Raw genomic sequence first — 12,537 nt, forward strand, 5'->3', positions numbered from 1 at the left:
TTTTCTACCTTCTGGAAAATTCTATCTGCTGGAAAGTTTCTCCATGGCTCAATCTTCCACTTCCCATTTCCACGATTCTAGTCCCTATCCATGATTTTTGCTTCTGTGGACAACAAAATAATCCTATTAATTAGTTTCAGGCACACAGGAAGGATTTCCATCCTGTTCCTGACCATGAGACGAACCCCACCATCTGCAAATTCTCTTACACCAATTCCCTGTGCAAACTCTCTCAGTGGGTCTCCCCTGTCCACATGCAAGAGCCCCAAATGATGGCCTCTCACTTTCCACTCTCATGGCTTGGCCCACATCTGTCTACCTATTGTATGATTTACTTGATGCTTTTTCTTTAAATTGACTTACCTAACATGAATTGATTTATTTTGAAGGGAAATTTATGGCATAGACTCGACACACCATATAGCAGACATTAGAATGCCTAAGTACTTATTTAATGCATGCTAGTCTGCATGTCACTGAAATGATCTTATGTATTGTGGGTGGCACAAATACTTGGGGGACTTCAGCTTAGAGGGATCAGGTCTAGCATCTTGCCCTGGGACAAAATACTCTTCATTTTGTACACCTGCTCATTTCACCAGACTCAATTTGCCTGGGCTGTATTATCTGGGATTCCTGACCACACAGAATGTTTCACATCTGGTAACTCTGCCATCTTGCTGGTCCTCATGCTAGGGCTTATATTTTTCCTGAATTTAAACCGTCACCTCCATGTCATCACCTCTGGGGCTTGTGGATAATTCTGCGGTCACAATTATTCCTCTGCTATGATTTCATCATATTTATTGTCCCTCTGGGACTGCTAGCTCTTTGAGGGCAGGAAGCCTGGTCCTTCTTTCTAAATTCCTGGCATAGAGTCTTGTTTTTCCTTCTCAAATCCTATGGGTTCCTGATAGTGGGTAAGTGGTTGATGGCTGTTTGTTATGGGCTGTTTGTTATATTTCATTTGATTTTGAGTGCTATGCTTTTGAGAAACCAGAGCAATCTTTATAAATATTTTGATGAGATTTTAAAATGCCGTCTATAAACATGCAATCCATCACCGTGCTTTTTGTGCTTTCCTTCCAAAGTATATCCCACCTCTTTCCAGCCCCAATGTGAGTCCCAGTCAAGTCACACCATCCTCATGTGGACCATGACAGAGGCCTCCTTTCTTTCCCCCTTAATCTTGCCCCTATGCTGCATTCATTACACAGTAGCTGGACTGATTTTTCTAAGAGGGTAAATCAGTACACTCATTTTAGTTAAGGATGGAAGGGTTTTTGCAGGGGAGGTACTGGGGATTGAACTCAGGACTCAGAAGCACTCAAACACTGAGCCACATCCTCAGCCCTATCCTGTATTTTATTTAGAGACAGGGTCTCACTGAGTTGCTTAGGGCCTCACTTTTGCTGAGGTTGACTTTGAACTCGAGATTCTCCTGCCTCAGCCTCATGAGCTGCTGGGATTATAGGCATATGCCACGGTGCCTGGTCACAATTACATTTCTATTTAAGATGATCACATCAGCTGCTGGGTAGAGAATGCCCTGCAGGTGGAAGGGGCAAGACAGAAAATGGAGAGACCATGGGGAGACAGTGGCAGGGGATCAGGCAAGAACAGATGGGGGCTGGAGTGAGGCTGAGGTTCACCATCCAGCATGGCTGGATGGCTGGAAAGTTTATTAGCCCCAAGCTACTGCCAAGGCCAACTTCCAATGTCATTTCATGGAACACCTAGCTGTTCTGATCAGTATTCTTAGCCTTTTTGAAATAATAATGACTTCATGGCAGAAATGGACACAAAAGATATATTATGGTTTGGACGTGCTGTGTGCATCGTTTTATGTGTGAGATGATGCAGGAGCATTTGGAGGTGAAATGATTAGATTATGGGAGTTGCAACCTAATCAGTAGTTGATCCAGTGATATGGATTAACTAGGTGGTAGCTGTAGACAGGCAGGGTTTAGTTGGAGGGCAGTCATAGAAGGTGTGCCTTTGGGGTTTATACTGTATCTGGTGAGTGAAGCCTCTGTCTCTCTGCTTCCTGATCATGTCCTGAGTTGCTTTCCTCCTCCACACTGTTCTGCCATGAGGTTCTGCCTCACCTTGAGATCCAAGGAATGGACTGAGACCTCTGAAACCATGAGCCAGATAAACTTTTCCTTCTCTAAAAACTTGCAATCCTCCTGTCTCAGCCTTCTGAGCCACTGGGATTACAGGCATGTGCCACTGTGCCCGGCTACCTTTCTTGTTGCTCTGTAGAACAAGGGCAGCTATGGCTCCTTGCTCATGGGGTTGTTGTGAGGAGTCAATGAGAGAGCACTTGTGAAATATAAGCATGAGTTAGGGTAAGAGGTAGATAGATAATAAATATTAATTTAGTATGAAATATCTGTGTCCAAAGAAAAAATGTATAATTAGCAGTAAATAATCATTAAATCGGTTAAAAAATCTCTTCAGACTTTTATACACAGGGAAGTATATTATATAAATATCAAATTAAGAATGTGGGGGTTGGGGGGTAATAGCTCAGTGGTACAGCACTTGCCTAGCATAGGCCCTGGGTTTGATCCCCAGCATCTTAAAAAAGAAAAGAAAATGGGAAAAAAATTTTGTATTTTGATTAATAAATGGCTGGTATGATCATAATAGTCTCATTCTCTTCCAGAATTTTCTCTTGCAGCTACTAACTATTTACCCTTTCCTCTTACCTTGTGTCTACATAACAGGGTTCACAAGCCACAACATCTAATGAATGGGTTTATAGATTTCATTGATGAGAATGGAAGTAGAGAAAAAGGAGTTCACTAGAAACCACAGGATGGGATTCAGATTGAATAATTACCTTGTCCTTCATCCTGGCATTGACATGACTTTATGATGCTCACAGGAGGGGTTAAGGGCTCAGAGATGGAGCCATGTTGCATGAGGGTCCCTGCAACCTTGAACAAATTATTAGACTTATCCTGCCTCAGTTTTTCATCCATACAAAGGGGATAATTCTAGTACCCCATTATGATGATTATGAAAATAATATTGTACTGTTGTAATGCATAATTATAACCATGGTACCTATTTGAAAGGTGGAAAGGATTAAAGCACAAATACAAAATTCTTGGACTAATACCTCCCAGAAAGCACAGAGTTACTACTAACTACCTTGCTTGGCTACTATTCTTATTTCACAGTTGAGGAAACTGAGGCTGAGAAAGTTAAGTCACGTGTGCAGGGCTGGTGAGTGGTATGGCCAGAAGCTAAACTCAGAGCCGTCTGATTCTGAAGCAGCCTCTCCCCCATGAGCTTCCTCTTTCCATTCTGGATGATAAACTTGGGTTTCTTCATTGAATAAAGAACATGGAGGTAGATAGAGAGAAGATGACTTCTGGGGACCAAGGAACAGGTAGAAGAAGCAAGAAGCTCTGGGGTGCTATTGCATAGTAGGGTGACTATAGATAATAATTGTGTACGTATATATATTTCAAAGAATTAGAGGAAAGGATTTTGAATGTTTTCATCATAAAAATGTGATAAGCAGTGATACCTTACTTTAAGCATTACATAATGTTACGGTTTGGATGTAGAATATTCCCCAAGAGCGTGTGTTGAAGACTTGAGGTCCCCAATGCATCAACATCCAGATCCTGCAGGTGGGGATTTTGGGAAGTGATTGAATCATGAGGACTCTAAGTCATTAGTAGATTAATCCATTTGATAGATTAGTGGTTTGACTGGACTATTGAGAGAAGGTGGAAAATATAGGCAGGTGGGGTGTGGTTAGAGGAAGACAGTCACTGGGTGGGAGTAACATTGGGGACTATATCTTGTCCCTGGCGTCTTTCTTTCCTTTCTTTCTCTCTCTGTTTTCTGGCTGCCATTTTACCCATCTGCCATGATGTTTTGCCTCACCTCAGGCTCAAAGGAATGGAGTCAACCAACCATGAATTGAAACCTCTGAAATCATGAGCCAAAATAAACCTCTCCTAGGAGATTTATGGAGCAACATAGGGGCTTTTGAGAAAGGGTCTTTCATTTTTCTTTTCTTTTTTTTTCAGGGGGTGGGTAGTGGGGGGTTGATCTCAGGGATATTCAACCACTGTGGCACATCCCCAGCCCTATTTTGTATTTTATTTAGAGACAGGGTCTCACTGAGTTGTTTAGGGCCTTGCTTTTGCTGAGGCTGGCTTTGAATTCGCGATCCTCTTGCCTCCTAGGAGGAGAGATTTATTATATTCTTGTCAGATATTTTGGTTACAATGACCAAAAGCTGTCTAACCCATACAATGTATACCAGCACTGAAGCATTACATGGGATTCTGTAAATATGTACAATTTTATGTTTTTATGGATTCTTTAAAAATAAATTCAAATTTAAAAAAATTTTAGAAAATGAATGGCTATTCATCTTTTTCTGGTTAAGAGCTTCTGAAAGAAAAAGCTGATGGGATCCGAGAAACCCTACATCAGTTCTCCTTGGGAAAGTCCTACTGTCTCTGGGTGAGGGTGGGGCTTTCACTCTGAGGTTTTCCTGGGGATTTTTTGCGACCATGGCACATGCCAGAAGGTGTGGAAACCAAGAAGAGCTGAGAGCTGCAGGGCCCTGGTTCCGTAGTCAGGGCTGGCTCTGCATTTGCTCGGGTTGAAACACGTTTGTCGAACAGAATGTGCGGTACCTGGAGCAGATGGCAGTTCTGTGGTTGCAGACACACAGGTGGCTCTCCCTTCGAGCACCTCTCCCTGCAGCCTGATCTCTCTATGTGTACCCTCGACTTTCTCTTTGGATTGTCTGGAGATTCGGAAATTTGGATTTGTCTTCGATAAATCCGCATTCCAGTATTGTGCATGGCAGTTGGGTCTACTGATTATATCTCAGACTGGGGCAATACCTAAGTGTGAATTCTTTCTTTCTTTCTTTCTTTCTTTCTTTCTTTCTTTCTTTCTTTCTTTCTTTCTTTCTTTAATTGGAGATGGACACATACTTTTATTTATTTTTATGTGGTGCTGAGGATCGAACCTCAGTGCTAGGCAAGTGCTCTACCACTGAGCCCCAACCCCAGCCCCAACCCCAGCTCCTAAGTTGGGATTCTGTTCCTGCCATTAACTCTCCTTTGGCTTACCTGCCCTATGCCTCAGTTTTCTGAGCTGTAAAATGGGAATAACATAACACACAGTATCACAGGGTGGTTGAGAAGATTTATGGAGTTTATGTGAGTCCAGGGTTTAGTGCAGTGAGATCCCAGAGATGTCAATCCTTCCTGTTGCCATGTTCATGTTCATAGCAGCAGAAATGGTAGCCGTGGTAGAAAGAGCACAGAGCTATCAATTTTATAAAGGGTTCACTTTGGGACTCCTTATTTGAATTTATATTCGGCTTTTGGGTGTACATCTGTTGGGAAATCAAGCAAGGTTTGGTTTTAGAGCTCTGAGTCATATTTTACACCCCAATTCCAATCTATCCTTTTCTTGTAGCATCTTATGAAAGCCATGCCAATGTGTCATTGGCATCTCTGTCATTTGCCGAGGGTATCTGAGCTATGTGAGAGGGAGCTAGCGAGGACTAAAAAGAGAAGAGGAAGACGGGTTTGGGTTGAACTTATATCCTAGAGTTTTGAATCCCCCAAAGTCACTGAGTGATGAAGGACTACCCTGTCCTCAGTGTCCCTCTGCCCTGGAGCAATATGTCAGGGAAGCACCGTGGTAATGCTTGTAACTTTTTATTTGTATACACACACACACACACACACACACACACACACAAGGACAGTCTTGGTTTGTGTGGTGTTTGTGAACTTCATATGGCAGCATAGATCTGCTCATTAAGCATCTACTGTGCTTAGCACCCACCTCACACGTGGTGGGTGCTTAGTAACTACTCATGGAGAAAATGGCTTATGGTGCGTGTTCTTTTAGGATGCCTTGGAATGAGCATCATCAAGTGCAGGGAAAAGACATTTTCCAGATTCATCTGCTCCTGGCACTTATGCAGGTCAGGATGGCTGAAGGGGACATGGAAACCAGAGATGGGCCAACATTTCATCGTCAGGGGACCTGAAGTCAAAAGTCGCTGGCATTGGTGCTCTTCTGGTCTGGGTGGAGAGTGTGGCCTGGCCCTGCGGGAGGAATGGCTGCATTTGCTGTCTCCATGTCCCTGTGCCACCTCAGTGCCTGGAGCATCATAGGGGCTTTTGAGAAAGGGTCTTTCATTTTTCTTTTTTCATTTTTTTTGCAGGGGGTGGGTAGTGGGGGGTTGAACTCAGGGGCACTCAACCACTGAGCCACATCCCCAGTCCTATTTGGTATTTTATTTAGAGACAGGGTCTCACTGAGGTGCTTAGGGCCTTGCTTTTGCTGAGGCTGGCTTTGAACTTGTGATCCTCCTGCCTCAGCCCCCCAGGCTGCTGGGATTACAGGTGTGGGCCACCATGTCTGGCTTTCTTTTCTTCTTTATGACTTCATGATTTAATCTTTTAGATTTATTTTTACTTGACATATACAAATTATATATATATTGGTGGTATATATACCCAGATGTTTTGAAATAGGTATATATACCACTTATATATAACTTAGCCATTGTGGAATGGCTAAGTTAGATAATTTGTGATTATTTCACATAATCATCATTTTTTAATAATGGGAATACTTACAAAATACTTTCAGTGATTTTCAAGTGTACCATATATGATTATTAACCAAAGTGACCATGTCATATAACAGATCTCTTGATCCTTGCTCCTTGTTAGAAATTGCTTGTGAGAATTTCTTTTAAGGAGAGAGGTCACAGTGAGACAGAAATTCACTTGGGATGCTTCCTGCTCGTTTATGGGAGTGCAGGAGAAGAGGGAGGGTTGGGAGGCTGTATTTGCCTCACCAGTGGGGCAGCTGCCCAGCAGGAAGAAGCATGGTTTGGGGAAGAGAGTGCAAAGGGATGGGACAAACAACACAGATGACAGCTTCCACCACCACCAACCACTCTTGTGTGGCTCCAGCCCTTACCATGCATCAAACCTTGCTCAAGGTGCCCAATATGGAGTAACTCATTTAATCCTTACCACAACCCATGAGATAAGCACCATGCTACCTCCATATTATGCTGGAAAAGGAAGTTCAGAGAAGTTCAGCAAGTTGCCTAGAGCTAGGAAGTGGTGGTGCCAAAGATTCCATTCTGGGCACTTTGACCTGATTGGCATTGAGAAATAATAGCACAATAAAGAAAGTAAGATAGAATCTTGAAATTATTCATTTATTTCAAAAGGAAGTAGAAAAGGGGGCAGGGGGAAGAAAACAAGATCCGATGGGGCAAAGAAAACAAATAGCAAGATGACAAATAGCAAACTGATCAATTTAAACCATGTCAGTAATCACATGAAATATAAATAGGCTAAATATATCGGTCATAAGATCCGGAGATTCAGATAAGGTTTAAAAAGCTAGATCCAACTCTATACTGCCTACGAGAGAGACACATTTGAACTCTTAAGACAGAAGACAAAGATCAAAAGAAAAAAAAAAAAGGATTCCCCATGCTAACGTTAGATTTTGGAAACCTAACTTCCACTTCCACCTGTCCCACAAAGTAAATTTAAGAGAGGGTGTTGCCAGGGATGGAGAAGACCATTTCATAATGATAAAGAGGTCAATTCATCAAGAAGAAATAATCATTTAAATGCTTAGGCATCAAATAGCCAAGCTCCAAAATGCACGGAACAAAAATGAACAGAGTGGTCAGAAGGAAAAAAAACCAAGAATCCACAATCACACTCAGAGATTTTGATAGCCTTCTCTCAAGAATTGCTAGAAAACCAGGAAGAATATAGAATGTGTGAACAACAAGGTCAAACCACTTGGTATGGCATTTAGAGTTAGGAAGTTAACCAGGGAGATAAAATCAAATCCCGAAAATCTAGGCAGTCTGGTTTGAGTGTCTGTTGCCAGCAGTCCTGGTGTCCTGGAGATCACGGGGAGGACAAAGGACTGGGATGGTTTTGAAGGACAAAGAATCCTAGAGCAGAGGCACAGTTAGGAAAACAGAAGAGGAAAGGGGGATCTTAATGATGGAGGGCTCTAAACTCTGTCTCCTTTGAGGCTTGCTAGCACGTAGATGGAAAATCAGAATATCTGTGACTGACTCTTGGGTGGTGTACTGTGGTTCCTTGAATGAATCCAAAGCAGAGCCACGTGGAACACTGTGTTTTAGTCCTTGGTTAAGATGGAACTGAGAGGAGTAAACAAACGTAGACCCAGGACTGAGGCTCACTCTCACCTGGGTGAGTCCTGTTCCATGTTATCCCTCTGTTTCTCTATCTGTCAAGTGGAGGATTCATTCATTCACTTATTTTTCTATGCAATCAATAGTCAGTTTTGCAAGATATCAAACCCTGTACGAGGTATTGCAACCAAAGGAGACAAGTGTCCCTTCCAACAAGGAACTCACAGCCTAGTAAGGATGAAAGACAATAAACTAGTGAACAAAGAAACACATGGGATAGGGTAGGGTAGGATAGGACAGGAGTGCTGCTAAAAGCAAAGGAAGAAAGGGCGGGAGAGAGGGGACACATGACCCAGGGGGCCAAGGGGACATGCTGAGAAGATGCAGAGACGTGCAGAGATCCAGGTGAGCCATAGGGACGTCCAAATGGAGGAAAGGGGACATCCTAGGCAGGGGAAACAGTAAGGGCAGGGGTCCTGATGGGAACCTCTTTGGGGAGGTCCAAGGAGGCCAGGGGCTGCAGTGGTGATCAAGGTCAGCGATCGGGGCCTTGTAGCCATGGTAACAGTGCTGGTCCTTACTTGGAAAGAGATGGGGACTCATGGGAGGTTTCCTAGCATTCAGATGCCAGGATCAGGCTCCTATTTTTTTTTAAACCACCCTGGCTTCAGAGTAAGAAACAGAGTGCAGGCAAGCCAAGTAAGGAACAGGGGAACAGCTCAAGTGAAGGGGAGAGGGGAAGGGGGCGCAGGGCCCAGTGCAGAGAAGGAGGTGGGGATGGGCGGGGAGCTCTAGAAGATCCTGAGGGTGGAGCGAACAGAACTGGATGATGGATGAGACGTGTGGTGAGAAAGAATGAGACTTGTCAAAGAGGACTCCAAGGTGGTGGGTCTGAGCATGTGGGTGGAGGAAGGGGCCATTTTCTTAAGATGGGGGGGGGGCAATCTTTCCCAATTCCTGTAAAGGCTGTCTCAGGGATGAAATGAGAAAGTGGCTGTGAAGATACTTCTGGAACTTGAAAGCACCATCTGGAGGTAAAAGATGAAAAATTAGAAAGCCACTTTGAAGTTGTTAATTCTCAAATGTGCCCAGATACCCCTGTTCTAAGACCAAAAAAAAAAAAAAAAAAAAAAAAAAAGAAAAGAAAGAAAAAAAAAACAGTGTTGATTTTTCTCATTGGCATTTTTCTCTTTAATAAGGTTATTCTAGATGGATCTGTGGTTCATTCAAGGATCTGTTTCACTTCATCGAGGAATATTTCACAGTAATTCTGATTTTCATCTTATGTGTTAAAGTGGATATTATATATATATATATATATAATCTTAGCCATGCTTCTTAAAAATTCCCCCACCTCTCATTTTCTAAGCTGTGATGTTGCTTTGATAATTTTATCACCCTTCCCCACATAATAGGACTCAATAAAACTATTTTAAGCTTAAATGAAAAAAATATTGTCCATGAACATTTTTTATTTTTCCCTGAATCATTCCTCATGCAGCTTAGGGTGTTCACCCCTGATTTAGGCCACCCTGGGTCTGATTGTGTTTTTAAAGGAACTCATTGCTCACTTTCAGAGGTATTTTAGGCTCTCTTGGTCATTTTAAAATGGCGGCCTCAGCAGACAAATTAGTTATGGCATCTGACAGAAGGAAGCTGTATATTTTTTCAGTTGTTTAGAACAACAAGGTAGCCTGAAACACATTTATTAATTTTTACAAAAAAGTCAACAGAAAAATTCCGAAGTCCAGATAGATTAGTTCAGTTTTCAAACTGTGAAGAAAGAGAATGTGGGAAGTGGGATTGTCCAATGGGGACACCAATACCCATGCCAAGTGTTGCTGTGGAGAATAGTGTTTATGAAACTCCTAGTTCAGTGTTCCAGGGGGCCCAGGCTGCAGGGTGAGGTACTGATTCTTTTAAGGAAATTAAAAAGAAGCAGTTGAGAGGACAGATCTACTCATTCACTTTCTTATTCTCTTTTCTACCATTCTCTCTTCCGTTGCCATTTCCTCCTTGTCCATTCATTCCTGCTCACTCATACTCTGGTTCCTTTAGCAAATGTTCACAGACTCCGTTTTAGTTAGCTTTTTCATCACTTTGACCAGAAGACTTGAGAAGAACAAGTAGAAGAGAGGAAGTGTATTTGGGTCTCATGGATGCTCAACTCCAAAGCTCTTAGACTAAAGTGAGGCAGAAGTTCATTGAAGGGAGGTGTGGTGGAGGAAAGCAGCTCAGGTCATGACTCAAGAAGGGAAGTGGGTGGAGGAGAGAGAGGGAGAGAGAGACTGATTTGCTCACCAGGGACAAACTATATACCCCAATGACCCACCTCCTGCAGCTGCTCCCTACCCACCTTCAGTTACCACCCAGTTAACCCCTGTGAGGAGATTCATGGGGATTCATCCACTGATCACAATCTAATCATTTTGCCTCTAAACATTCTCACATCATTTCGCACATGAGCTTTTGGGGGACACCTCATATCTAAACTGTAACAGAGTCTTTATGAACCCAGGTTTTATTAAGGTTGCAGGATCTTTCGTTGTGGAAGGAAATGAATACTATAGGAAGTGAACAGAATACTCAATTCCTTTGTCTTGAAACTAGGATATTGACTCTTGAAAGGGAAATGGTGTTAGGGAGAAATGCCATTAATGTTTCTGGAATATATGCTAGGAGTGTGATAGGGGAGAAGAAGAGCTGACCTCAAGAAAGCTTTCTGAGATGCCAATTTGAGGAAAGACTGGCTGAAGTTCCTCAGGAAGGACCAACTGTGTGTGTACTCAGGGCCTGGCCCACTCCCCCACATCCTGACATAATTCCATCTCAGGCTCTGGGAATAATCTGGTCTCAAGGAAGTTCAATGCAAATTCTCCAAGGCCAAACTGAAGCCTGGGTTCTGTTCTGTTCTGTTCTGTTTCTCCAGGTTACACGTGGCCCTGCTCTCTCTGGAGTCTTCTGGACCTGAACCCTTCTGTGCCCTGATTGGCAGGTAGCTATCTTTCCCTGGCCTCTCTGGATTTGGTTGCTCCCAAGAACATGGAGGCCCTAGGGGGAGGGCCCTGTTCTCTCCTCTCTGACTGCATTCTGTGGTGGGCTCTCCTCCAAGGGGATGTTCTCTTCCTGTTCTTGTCACACCCTCCTGGACTCCGCATGAACTTCTGTTTCAACTTGCTTTAATACATGGTTAGGCCTTGATCTCAGGTGTCTGAATTCCCCAAACCTCCACTACAAACAGATAATCCTCAGTTTTCATGGTGGGCTTACCACTTCGAGCCCTATCCTAAGAGAATTCATTAAAAAAAAAAAAAGGAAAAGAATTAAGGGGACATTTCTGGTGACCAGAAAGGCCAAGCAGAATGATAGCTGGTTGGCCAATAGCCCCTGCAGAGCACTTGATAAACGTCCCTAGGTCACTACACAGCACAACTGTTCCCAACTTATTTAATAGGCCACGTGTCAACATAGGCCCAGTCATCAATAAACACTTCCTCATGCAGCTTAGGCTGTTCACCCCTGATGTAGGCCACCTTGGGTCTGACTGTGTTTTTAAGGAATTCATTGCTCACCAGTGGCTTTGTAAAATAAAACCATATTTTACCTATTCTTGTCCTATTCTGTCCTCCTTGAACTTACCTAGTTATTCATTCCACTACAACCTCTAAGATAATGAAGATAATCACAATTTTTCATTATTTTTTTGCTCATTCATTTCTATGTGGCAGCAAACCCTCAGAAAGTTCCAGTGGGAACTGACCTCCTCCAACATGGCTATAGCAGCTGCTCCCAGCTCACGGGGGCAGTTGCTGACCAAGGGGCACAAGTGGGTGATTTGTAGTCTGGATGAGCTCTAGGCCTGTGACAAGGGGCATGGGACCCAGAAGAACTCCCCACACTAGACCCCTTCGCATGCTTCCTGCAGGGTTTGAATAGTACTGGAAATCCTCTCAGAGGAAGAGAAGGAAATTATTCTCTGTTGATGGCCAAAAAGCCAATACAGAGATCATCAGAAGTGAGGAAGCTCAGAGTAACTTTCAGAGTCAAATTTTTTGGTTTTGGATTTAACCCAGGGGCACTTAACCACTGAGCCACATCCCCAGCTCTTATTTTATTTTCTATTTAGGGACAGGGTCTCACTAAGTTGCTTAGGGCCTAAGTTGCTAAGGCTGGCTTTGAACTCAAGATCCTCCTGCCTCAGCCTCCCGAGTTGCTGGAATTACAGGCATGTGCCACTGCACCTGGCTTCCCAGTCAAATATTTTAATAACCTCTTATGAATGTTTTCGACTTCCTTCCATGTAGTTCTCTGAAGATCAGTCTTGTATT

At 43.2% G+C, this 12,537-nt stretch overlaps 1 protein-coding gene across 6 annotated transcripts in view; it reads right to left on the bottom strand.

The window, feature by feature from the left end:
- The window catches only part of CADPS (calcium dependent secretion activator), a 479,847-nt gene that overhangs the window by 180,353 nt on the left and 286,957 nt on the right, over window positions 1-12,537 (bottom strand). The gene's annotated exons all lie outside the window — the stretch shown is intronic.

Source organism: Spermophilus citellus, assembly GCF_964194105.1.
Source record: "Spermophilus citellus genome assembly, chromosome: 3".
NCBI classification, from domain to species: Eukaryota; Metazoa; Chordata; class Mammalia; order Rodentia; family Sciuridae; genus Spermophilus; species Spermophilus citellus.